An 11,661-nucleotide genomic window follows, 5' to 3' on the forward strand; every position below is an offset into this window, starting at 1 on the left:
TAGCACTCATCTTCTGTATGACAATGGTGCCACAGTTGAAGTCTCTCTGGAGACTGCCTCCTCCGGGATGAGGAGGCAACAGCAGGGGCAGCTCTGCTCATGTGAAAAACTGTATTTCACCTGTTAAAATCTTGCAATGCTTCTCCAAGCAGAAATACAAATATTAGTCTGCTGCTTCACTAGGCAATATAAATTTATTAAATTATTTTCTTTTCTGTATTGAGAAAGCACCAATAAAGCACTAATTTCACTCCCTGAGAGGTAGCAAGAGAGAAAAGTTGTTACATCATCAAAAACAAATCCCACTATCAGAGAACTGCATTTGAGATTCATTTTCAAACTAATTTATATTCCCAATGGACAGGTCACCTGCTAATCCTTCTGGGAGTATACTCCATTATTCCTAAAGTCTTTGCTTTACAATAAGGTAATACCTCTTTCTCCTGAGCATTTACATCCTTTAAACATTTGAAACTTGTTACAGCTCATCTCAGTTACTCTTTCACATAGTTGTGTAGACATGGCTGTATTATTTTTTCCAGGCTGGTTCATCTTCCTGTTGTCCTTCTCAGGATTTCCCTTAGTTTACCAGTTGTGCTCTAGCAACATGCTAAATCAAACACATACCCAGTACTCTAGCCAGGCTACAACAAAACTGCACACAGAGGGCTATTAAGACAGGGCTCAGTGATGCACAGCTTTTGCACATGCAGCCTGAAATTATGCCACGCTTCATTGCAACTGTGTTATGCTACATATGCATGCTTAATTTTCTGTTCACTATTACCTCTTAACAATATGGAAGACAGTGGTATAAGGCTATTCAGCCGATTTACACCCTTTCTGAGCACGGCTTGAATGCTGGTAATGATGTCATTTAAAAAATCTGAAATCTGAATTGGACTACTGGGGACTTTACCCAGAAATTTTATTTTTTTCCTTTTTTTTTTTTTTTTAAAGGCTGTTATATTATGAGAGGTCTGAAGTTTAGCAAAATATTTACCTATTGGAGCTAACAGTTTCACTTAATGGAAATGAGGTTTTTGCTTTGCACAGTTCGAAGAAAGCCTTCTCAGATCTTAAGCTACCTGAACAAAAGAAACAGTTTTTTTTTGTTTGTTTGTTTGTTTTACTAATTAGTAAACAATTCTAATGCTCCAGTGGACATGGCTAATTCAAAAAGGACTTGAAATTAAAGACTAAAATTGGGATTGTACATAGGCTTGGTAAAAAGTTTATGCAGTGCACTCCTGGGACATTATCAACGGTGCATTGTTGCATACAAAAGTGAAAGTTCTGACAGTAAATACATAGGATCTTTCAAAATGCTACTTATCAAAAGAAAATACTCCTTAAATAAATATGTATAGATTATTTCAAATAGAGTACTGTGCTACCAGCCACAGCTTTTTATACTGTTCTTCCTTTAGATGCACAGAGTAGGATCTGGCTGGAACAATCTGCAGATGAGGAACATCCACATAGTGCAGACTACTTCATTACTATTTGTACATCGTTTTACGGTAAGAGATGAGAAGGGGCTAAGGAGGAGTATTTCTTTCTTCAGTACCTTTGAACTATTCCTCTGCAAAAGGGGGAATTCTTTAGCAGCATGGATGATTGCCTTGAGAAGATGCAAGAGCAGCAGATGTAAATGTACATTGCACTGCATTTCACTGCTGTTATTAAAGTTACGGTTGCTCAGGAAGCAATTAGTCCTTGTTATGGTATAGACACTGAGACTATGCAGAAAGCGAAACACTGTCCTTGATCAGTCAGCCCTTCCTTGATCCTTGTCACAGCCTCTCCTACGTTGACTTTCTGCTCCGAACACTACCAGCTGCAGTCCAGGAGCAATGCTCTTCCTTTCAGATAAAGGAGAAGATACGATCAGCTCGAGACACTCTGTAGATGAGAAACTTACAGTGCAATGTCAGCTAATTCCTTAGTGTTTCTGAATCATTTTCAGATAAGAGATGCCATAGAAGAATTCAGATTATTATTGGCTCCTTAATCTGGCTTGAGACTGGTAAAGCTAACAGTTTCACAAGCCAAGCCTTCTTCCCCATAGATTTAGAAGACAGGTTTTTGCATAAGCTAGGCTTAAACCAAGTTTGTCCCTGCTAGTGCTGGCAGCCCAACCCATATTTAAATCAAAACTGCATGGAATAGTACGTTTTATGCCAAAGTAATAAAAACTGTAATGAGACACACACAAACACACATCCCTATCACAACATATATACGCTGTGTCCTAGGCATACTTTTAATCTATGTCTAACTTTTTAGTTGTGACGAAGCACCTTTCAGTCATTACTAGAGCCATTAATTTAAGTATCAGTGTTGTCTGGATGTACTGTTCTCCTACAGTGCCTAGGATGTCCACGCAGCCACTGATTTAAGAGACAATATCACTTGCTTCCAAGTTTATGAGGCAATAAACAGCTCCCGCATATTGATGAATGTGGAGGTGTTTGCTCAGCACATTTGCAGGGGACGTTTATTACCCAAGTGCTGTGCTTTAAAAGCAAATGAAATTGCAACTATTCTCACTTTCTTCTGTTGGGGGGAAGGGAGAAAAATACTGTTGTTTTTAATTTGTTCCTCCACTTTCCCTCCTCCTGTGACTCATTAAAATGACTGACACAGCCATGGACGTTTCCTTCATCTGTGCAGTTGACGACTATAGGCATTTTTACTTTGGTGGCTTTGCATGAAACTGCTTTAGAAGAGGGTGCAATTGTCAGAATACCAGAGAGACGTGACTAAGATTATCCCTTAGTGCTTTATTACCCTATTATTCCTTTCCAAGGGATTAAATTAGTTCATCAGTATAACCACACAGAGTAGTTAACCCTACAATAATTCTCAATGTTCTGTCCACATAATATAGGCATGAAATAATTTTAATCTACATAAAAGGGATCATGCGAATGTCAGTGATTAAAAGATGAGTCTTTGGATTGTACACATGGCAAAACACTTCTTGGAATCTGAACTCCTTTTAAGTGTATGATATTGGGAAGGAAGGGAGGGTGGAGGGAAAAGATGAGATTGATTGCAAAGCTGCATGCCAACTGAGTTGTTATGAGGATGCCAAACAGAGAAAGCAATCCGTGAAAAATGTATTAAATTATCAAAAACACAAAACTGATTTATAGCTGCTGTAATTTCTCCCCTGCTCTTTGTTCCTATAAAAAGGATGTTAGGAAAAATGTTTTCTTACAAGAAAAGAAAATGTTTCTAGCTTTTATTAAAATATATACTGATATTTTAAATTGTTTTATTTAACTATGTTAAGATTTAAAAAAGAAAGATAATTGAATGATAAGTATGAATACAAAATCTAAGGAACCAAATATTTTCCAAAATCCTTGAGGAGAATGGACCATGGAATCTTCTGGCTTTTATGAGAAGCCTTTAATCTAAATAGCAGCAGATCTGTTGTTTTAAGAAAAGGATCTGTGAAACTTCTAGCAGAGCAGACAATTCCTTTTTTATCCTTACAATATGAGATTAAAGAAAAAATATCAACTTCAAATATTTCATAATGCACATTACCTTTCTTCACCATTTTTCTCATTGTGTTCTTTTCTAATTTAAGACGTAGATATGCAAATCTATATTCATTTAGATATACCTTTTAATCTGAGTAGTAGTCCCATTAAAATCAACGGGACACATGCTTAGGACAAGCCAGCCATTAGCACTGCTATGCCAGTAGGCTGTCAGAGGTCATTCTTTTCCTTGGTGTTTGAAAAATGCCTTCAACACATCAGGAGGTGTAAAAATTGTAACATTAAGAATTAATACTTATATTTAAAAGTAGAAAAACTTCTGTTGGTCATACTTAACTAGCCCTCATTTACACTGTTAAAATTTCTACCACTCCTTCTTTAATCCATATACTTGGTCTTTTCCATTATGGTCCTTTTCTCTCTAATACATTTTCTCCTGCTTCTGGTTGTCCTGATTTTTCTATTTTGCCTTGAATTTTGTCCTCCTTTCTCATTTGACAGAGTAAATTTGTTAAGGAGAAGAGAAGGGAACTCTAAGTTATGCTGATATCTGTTTGGTTACTGTGATCTTTTGCAAACTTATTTCAATTTAGTCAGCTTGTACTGTCTTCTGCCTTCCCATGGCTGTATGTTAAAGGGTAGTCCCTACAAAGGAGATTGGGAATAGCAGTGTCTGTTTCATTTGCAAGTCAACTGAGAAGATTTAGTTTACACTATTTGCTTGGTAATGTTAGCTTATCATACATTATGAATTATGGAAATTAAAAGGAACAAGTCTTCTAACAGGTTTTGACAACCTCACTGATTGCTGCCTGGGATGTTTATGGGCATAGGATAGGGGTGGTCATTGAAAATTTCTTATTTAGATTCTGCTTTAACATACCTGATCTGCCTGGAAAACATGTATTACAGAAAGTCCAGAAACCGAAAGCAATGTGTTTCCATGCCTATTGGAATTACTTAAACAAGACGTGACAATAATGGTGCCTGTGGCCCAGTCTGGAAATTGGAGTGAAAATGAGTGTCATCATAAATGGTTTAGGTTAGCTTTAATTACCTCAAGTGTGAAACAAAACACTAAAAAAAGTTATATATATATAAAAAACTATATCCTGTTCTATAACAATTGGACTACCTCTGAGAACTGATAAAGGAACAAAGTACATTTACTTTCTTTCTGAAAGATGTTTTAAAGGTGACTGCTGCTTCCTATTTCTCTTTCTGGCCACCCTATTGATCATTTCTTCTCAATGGAATGGGAGAAAAGTAATGTTCCCATCAAGAAGGATAACAATGGCTTTTGATACTGTGTGCTGGATAGAAACATCAAGAAGGAGCAAATGGTGACAGCAACTAGTCTTTGCTAGGAAGTACTGTTATCAACATCCCATGCAGAAGAAAGCATGCAGAAGAAAGGGTGATGGAAATATTTTTGGAAAGGTCATTCTGAGTGTTTTGGCTGGTGTCTCTGTCCCAGTGAAAAAACTAGGAAGAACAGAGATTTTGAGCAAGGACCAGGTCTTTTATGGATATTATATGCCAGCCTCTGCTAGAGGAAACTTCAGAATTGTATACTTTTTCCTTCCATCTCTTCTCTGCAAAGGGTCTCAAATACTAGCAATGCACTGTACTCAGTAAGCTTCAATTTCAGGGGAAGTTTGAAAAGCCTGTAATATTCTGTGTGAAGGTTATTAGGGACTCCCCAAAAATCTCATGTTGAGTGACTAATTGCTGGCAGCAGACACATTTCTAATGAATTTTAACACAAATTATTTCAATACACTCTGTCTGAAATTTTATATGTAATCTCTTGTATTTGCATACGCAGTTTGGCCCAAGGGGCAAACTAGTGCTGGCAGCTAAACTAACTCAAGAAACCCTTTTTTATAAGAGGAGAAAGGAGTGATACAATCAGGTATGTTTTCTAATGCTTAGATATTAAAAATACATTATTTGGAGATAGACTCCAAACACAAAACAAACATAGGCGATATAAGACTCAAAATTGCCAGGTTTGTCTTCCCAGCCTGTTCTGAGCACCAGAAAGTCTTTTCCATTCTTCTATTCCCTATTGAGGCCAAGCAAGCACCTAGTATCTCTACCTTAGTTGGAGAATTCCTCATGGCACACAACCTAAGTTTGAATCACACCCTAACATGAAGCCTTTTGCTAGTGAAAGGAACTCCTACTCTTTCCAGCTATTTCATTTGTATAAACGGGCTTAATAAAGCCTTCCTTTTAGCCAGAATTAGGGGTGTTCAGCACACCTTTATCTACAGCTGTCATGGCCTAGAGATCACAGGCTTGCTTAACAGCAGACAGCTTGCTTGACAGCAGTCACTGACACTTTCCAGCACAGCAATATTGTATCCAGCTACAATATCATATATGATTTCATTTCAAAGCCCTTTTGTTCCTGCAGGGGTCCCATCAAGCAAAGCGTACACCAAAAGTATAAATTCATAGAAAACACTGGCTCCCTGCATGAATAAGAGATATGTGTTAAAGCGGAAAAATAAAAAGGAATTATATCTGTCATGCTGCTTATGTGTGATTTTCATATGTATTAGCATAACCAGATTTATGATTATTCGTATGTATCTCTTGAGAAGCACAGCTGACAATTATTTAATTTTTTTAATAGTAAAAAGAGCAGATCTCTTAAGCTGCAGGTGAAAAGGCCAAGAACCTAGCTTTGTGACAGAGCAGTACTTCAAAACCATGCCTTCTGTGCAAGAATGACACTTTGGATGAGCCAGGACACATGAGAAGTGTGTACATACTGTAGTACTCTGGAGGCTCTGAAAGGAGAGAAGTCCCTTCCTTAATGACTTGGGAAGCTTTGCCTGCCGGATTTATTCGCTCCGCCCTGCACCCTCCCCCCAGACAACAACCCCCCACACTTTTCCTCCTGAAAACAGCTGCTCTTTTGATGTGTTTTTAATACCATTTGTTATTTCCTGGGCAAAGCTGAACTGTGGCTCACCCTCCAAAAAAAGCAGACGCAGACCTATAAAAACTATCTTGCTATAAAGGACTCTATAAAACAGTATGTTTTAATTGCTTCCTGGTTTCAGCAAACTGTTTTATACTGAAAGTTAACGTTAGGTTGATACTTAACTTCTTTGGGCTTTTTATTATTTTAAAACATAAATTATCGGAAGCTATTTATTTTAGCATTTGTTTTCATGAATGGAGGTAGCATTTGTGTGACTGGTTAAGCATTTCAAAAAGCAGTACAACTTACCCCAGTTTTTAATTAGTTGCACAAATTATCACCAAGCACCGTAAATTTAATGTCATCTTTTTTACACTAACAAAATAAATACTGAGCAGGTAATAACACATTTGTATGGATCAATCGAGTATCCTGTGGGTAGGTTACTATTATACTCGTTTTGGAAGCAGGGAGTTGTGATTGAAGGAGATGCCCAGGGTGACGCACACAGCTGATGGCTTGGGCTCTGAATCAGGGAGACTGACAACTTAGAAAATGGAGATGTTTGGCTTTGTGCAGCCATGACCAGAGCTTTTTTTCCCCCCCCTCCTTCATACAGGACCATCGCAGAATCACAAATATGATCAGCTCAGAAATGACTGCCTTTCTTGGAAAAAAATACAAGAAACAGTCTGGTTGTGTTGTACGTCTAACAATGTTTTGGTGCTCAGCCAGGTAAGTCTTTCCCTTAATAACCCATCTTCTCACAGATTTTGAGCCTGTAATATGGCTACTAAAATGTATTTAAATGGTTTATTAACTAAGAGACTCTTCTGAAATCTGTGCAACAACAAATTGGTATCATTCTGCAGAGACAGATATACAGTATTTTCTGCACAGAGGGCTGAGGCACTGTTTATCTTTCAAATGGGATATCGGCTCATGAGGTTAAAATCAACAAAGTGAATTTTTACATTATAGATTCTTGAAAGAATCAAATGAAAACTGATGATGCCCGAGTGAACTGGAAGCATGCATTCTGCTTAGTCAGTCATAGCCTGCTCCCATATCATGTGGTAAAGAAAACCACAGCTGATCCGTAAGCACAAGAGGGTTGGCAGATAGTTTGATATGTCTAGGTTTTGGAAAGAACTGCTTCACATTTTTCCTGGTGGAAGATTGGAACATACAAAGAAAAACAGTATGTTACTTAAAGCTAAGTCAGCACCCTATGAAAAACAGCAAGAAACCTGCCTGATGTGAAGACCTAACCCTTTTCCTGGAGCAGTCAAAACCTTACAAGCTACAGCAGACGCAACTCCGAAACTGCACCGCTAATGATCTTTTCCTATAACAAGCACTCTTCCAGGTCATGCATTTTTAAGGGAGCTGACAGATGAGCGCCGACAGCCCTAGCTGCAGCAGCTTAGGCTGTTTTCCCCAGCGCTTGTCTGGGTGCAGCTCTCCGCTGCTCCATGTCAGCCCACCTCAGCACCGCTCCTGCAGCTCGTCCTACAATGGCAGGATGTGAACCAAGCAGAGGCCGCGGCCTGCGGCGGAGGCCTAGGCCCTGTGCCCTCCCAGCCCCGACCTGCCTGCTGAATTCACCCGGGCGCACGGCAATTCGGAGGCTTAACTGCAGCCCCTGTAGGCAAGAGCTTTCAGCTGCCAAATACTATGCAGGCTCCCCGATGGGCTCGGCAGCCTATGTCAAACCCTGTGAGGCTGTAGTTACCATCACGCTGCAATCATGTAGCTGAACTGCAGGCTACAATTGCACCTTATGAGGAGCAGTGCTGAGAGAACATAACAGAAATCTGTCTAGCATACAATGCTGTCTCTTAACGGCAGATGCCTAGGGCAGAATATAACAACGCAGGTTGTTATATAAAGCCAGAGGTAGCATCGCAAACTCCTCTTGTAGGAATCTGGCTAATTGCTTTTTGAACTCAAATGAACTTCAGACTTCTACATGAGTCCAAGCAGGTCCAAACTGTAACATACTGTTTTTTAACAAAAGTATCTCATTTTGTTGCTTTCAATAATCCATTTGCTAGTCCCAGGAGCAGCACCTGCTCCTTGGACTGGAAAATGTGATGTCTTCCAGCCCACCTCCCCACATCTCAGGCAGGTTCACAGATCAGGATCAGCACCAGTTTCAGGCACTGCTCCCCCAGCTGAACCAACCCAGTCTAGCAATTTCTCCCGTGGAAGCCATTCCCCACCTTTCCTCACTCCCATCACTTACCTCGCTAGGTGGGTAGTGCTCCCTCACCTTCGTGCCACATGGCCCAAGGCAACCCCTGATACCTGCGTGCATCCTCCACCCCTCCATGTCCCCCAGCCATGCTCTGGGCACAGGAACCTTTCCACCTCCAGCAGAGGGGTGAAAGCTCCTTGCAGAGGTGGGGACCTAGTAAAGGAACCCCCTAAGTTAAATTGTGAGTCTGTAATGATATTAAACATACTAACAGTCTGAGAAAAAGAGTAATAATAATAATAATAATAAAAAAACACACCAAAAAACATTTAAAATGTGACTACAAGTACACATTCTGCTCACCAGATGCTTGGCCCACTGGGTTAAATTCACTAAATTAACGAGATTATTTCCACCTGAACAAACTATTCATTCCTATTATTGCTAGTTAAAAGGACAGGCTGCAGGATGTGTGCTTGTCACAGAAAGCAGTTGACCCACTTAGTTCTCAACTTAAGAAATAAATACTGGATGTGTCTTTCCTAGGCTGTAGACCCAAGGGAAAAGGAGAAAGCCAAGGTATAAACCTGAAACAAATTTCACCAGGCTGTGCAGCTCAGAGCATTAGGAGCAAACAGTGTATGAAAGCACGATTGTTTTACATCTTCATCCAGATGTAAATTCGTCACTGTTGGGTCAGGGTTACATCTTCAGTTTCTGTGTTGTGTAATTACAGCTGTTTAAATGCAGAACAATCTAATGTGCCGATAGCTCACTCATTTGTGTGGCACCATTTAAAACACTGCATAATACTACTTTGAAAAATTTGTGAGAGAATTTACTGTTATATAGATACCATCTGTCCAAAGTCCATGAGTTAAAACGTACTGGCCTCATATGTCGCAAGTTCTTAGTAAAATATGGTTTATTTTTTCCTCTCCTACATCTGAAGTTAGAGAGACTCCTGAAACCTGTATTTTGCCAATACACACATGCAAAGTGTATCAACCACCAAAGAGACAAACAAAAAAGACCAACAAGAAACAGCAAAATAGCAAACAAAAATCCAACAACTCAGAAGCATTGGGTTGGGTTCCAAGAAACTATGAGATGGCATTACAAATTATTAGGTTAAAAAAATAGGGAAAATTTGGAGTCTTCCAAATAAGGGTAATAAGGAGTCTTTCAGTAAAGTAGGGATTCTGTTTTCATGTTTATTTTTTCAGCAATAGTGAGTTGAAAAAGTTAACTTTTAAAAAGAAAGCTTACTGCCTGACTCCAGAAACTACAGCCTTAAGAAAAAAAAAAAGGAAGTAACTGTAAAACCAGTGAAGTTCTAGGTGATGACACTGTGACACCAGCCAAGGTCCAAATCATGTGGTGTTTCACTTGGCTTAGCATTTTCAGCTGATGCAGTTAAAACTGTAAGATTCAGCTATTAGTAAACTAGTGAAGCAAAGATGGATGTTAAGTGTCAGCCATTAGTTCAGGTAACAGGTACTCTGGATTTTAATTTCACTTTCAGTATATTTCATGTTTCTTCTTTTCTCTCTCCCCTCCTGAATAAGCAGAAAAGTCTTTTTGAGACTGGCAATACATATTCTGGGAATGACTGTGCCTTTGTGTTTATAGCCTCGAGAGGAAAACTGTAGCTGTGGGGAGTTTGTATCTAGTGAATTCTCTTTTCAGAAAATGAAATGGGAATCTGAAAACTTTGAATGGAGTGCTGGAAAAAAATAATAATGCAAAAACCAAAACAATGTTATTACTAAGCATGAAAAAGCCCATAAGAGAAAGGCACTGTAGGGAATTTTTAGCCCTCAAAGAACTGTAGACAGCCACACTTACAGTCAATATAGTCAAGCTAAACACTTCTACAAAGCATTATTTTAACAGTGTCCATAGAAATTAGTCATCATAAATCAGCCATGTCATTTTACTAAACTATTTCAGTGGTGTTTTCTTGGCCATCAGAGGTCAAATCATTTACCACTTTTGTAATATTACTTGATTAATAAAGATACATAATCTAGAAAGCCATGAATAGTAAAAAAAAAATAAAATAAAAATCATCTTTTCTGTATAAACAGAGTATATCTACTTTAAAATAAGTGGAACTTTTCATTGCCTACAGACTTGTATAGGTCTCTCCTCCATGGTGTCAGAAACCAGAAAAAGCGAGGAACTTGCACTCTGTAGGATTTATGTATGGAAAAGACATATGGTTTGCATAATTATTCCCAGCACCACCACCGCCACCCTGACCCAATGCTATGGAGAAATATAAAGTAAGCAATGTCACGCCTCAGCTTTCTACAAACTTCTCCAAACTTTAAAAATTATAATTACAAATGTCTATCAAATAATTATACTATAAGAAATATTAAATGTGGTCTTAATTTTTATTTTTGTCCCCAGAAAACATATTTTTTACATTGGAACTGAGGGCAAACAACTAACATATAAAATATTTCTGAGTTTTTTAATTATGAAAGGAGAAATGTAATTAGTCATAATTATTCTAGGGATCAGTCTTTCTCAATTAAACTTGCAATTTATATATTTCCTGGAGGAGATACTGAAATGTCTCAGATCTCAGTAGATTAAATTCTGTATGTTAAAAAAAAAAAAAAGCTCTATAAAAGGTTTTCACAGAGCAAAGCATGGGCTCTGTTTAAACTATTCTTGAAGATAGTAATGCTCGAATGTTGCAGTTTGGAGTAGAATAACCTTTCTGAAGATGATGTGCCCTGTTCTACTGCAGACTCTGCCAGTGGTAAACTAGACTTGAAAAGAGAGGGCAAAGGGAATGCGTTTTGACTCTGGACCATCTTTATCTCTTGATCTCTGTGCTGGCAGGCACTCGCCTCTATATGTAGTTAGCTTCCTGGACTACTGATAGCATATGTTGCAAGAACTCAATTTTTAAATATTGCCAGCAGTTCTCAGAGTAAAGACTCTCTTTTACTGTGGGAAAAGCAACTCTATAGAGAATGAAATAAAAA

General features: G+C 38.5%; 1 long non-coding RNA gene across 1 annotated transcript in view; it reads right to left on the minus strand.

The window, feature by feature from the left end:
• LOC121067791 overlaps positions 1–8,894 on the minus strand; it is a 52,367-nt gene extending 43,473 nt beyond the window's left edge. Inside the window, exon 1 of the long non-coding RNA XR_005818452.1 lies at positions 8,705–8,894. This is a non-coding gene — a long non-coding RNA (uncharacterized LOC121067791). The remainder of the gene's footprint in view (positions 1–8,704) is intronic.
• Positions 8,895–11,661: the final 2,767 nt, after the last annotated feature.

This window comes from Cygnus olor, chromosome 3 (genome assembly GCF_009769625.2).
Source record: "Cygnus olor isolate bCygOlo1 chromosome 3, bCygOlo1.pri.v2, whole genome shotgun sequence".
Taxonomy (NCBI): domain Eukaryota; kingdom Metazoa; phylum Chordata; class Aves; order Anseriformes; family Anatidae; genus Cygnus; species Cygnus olor.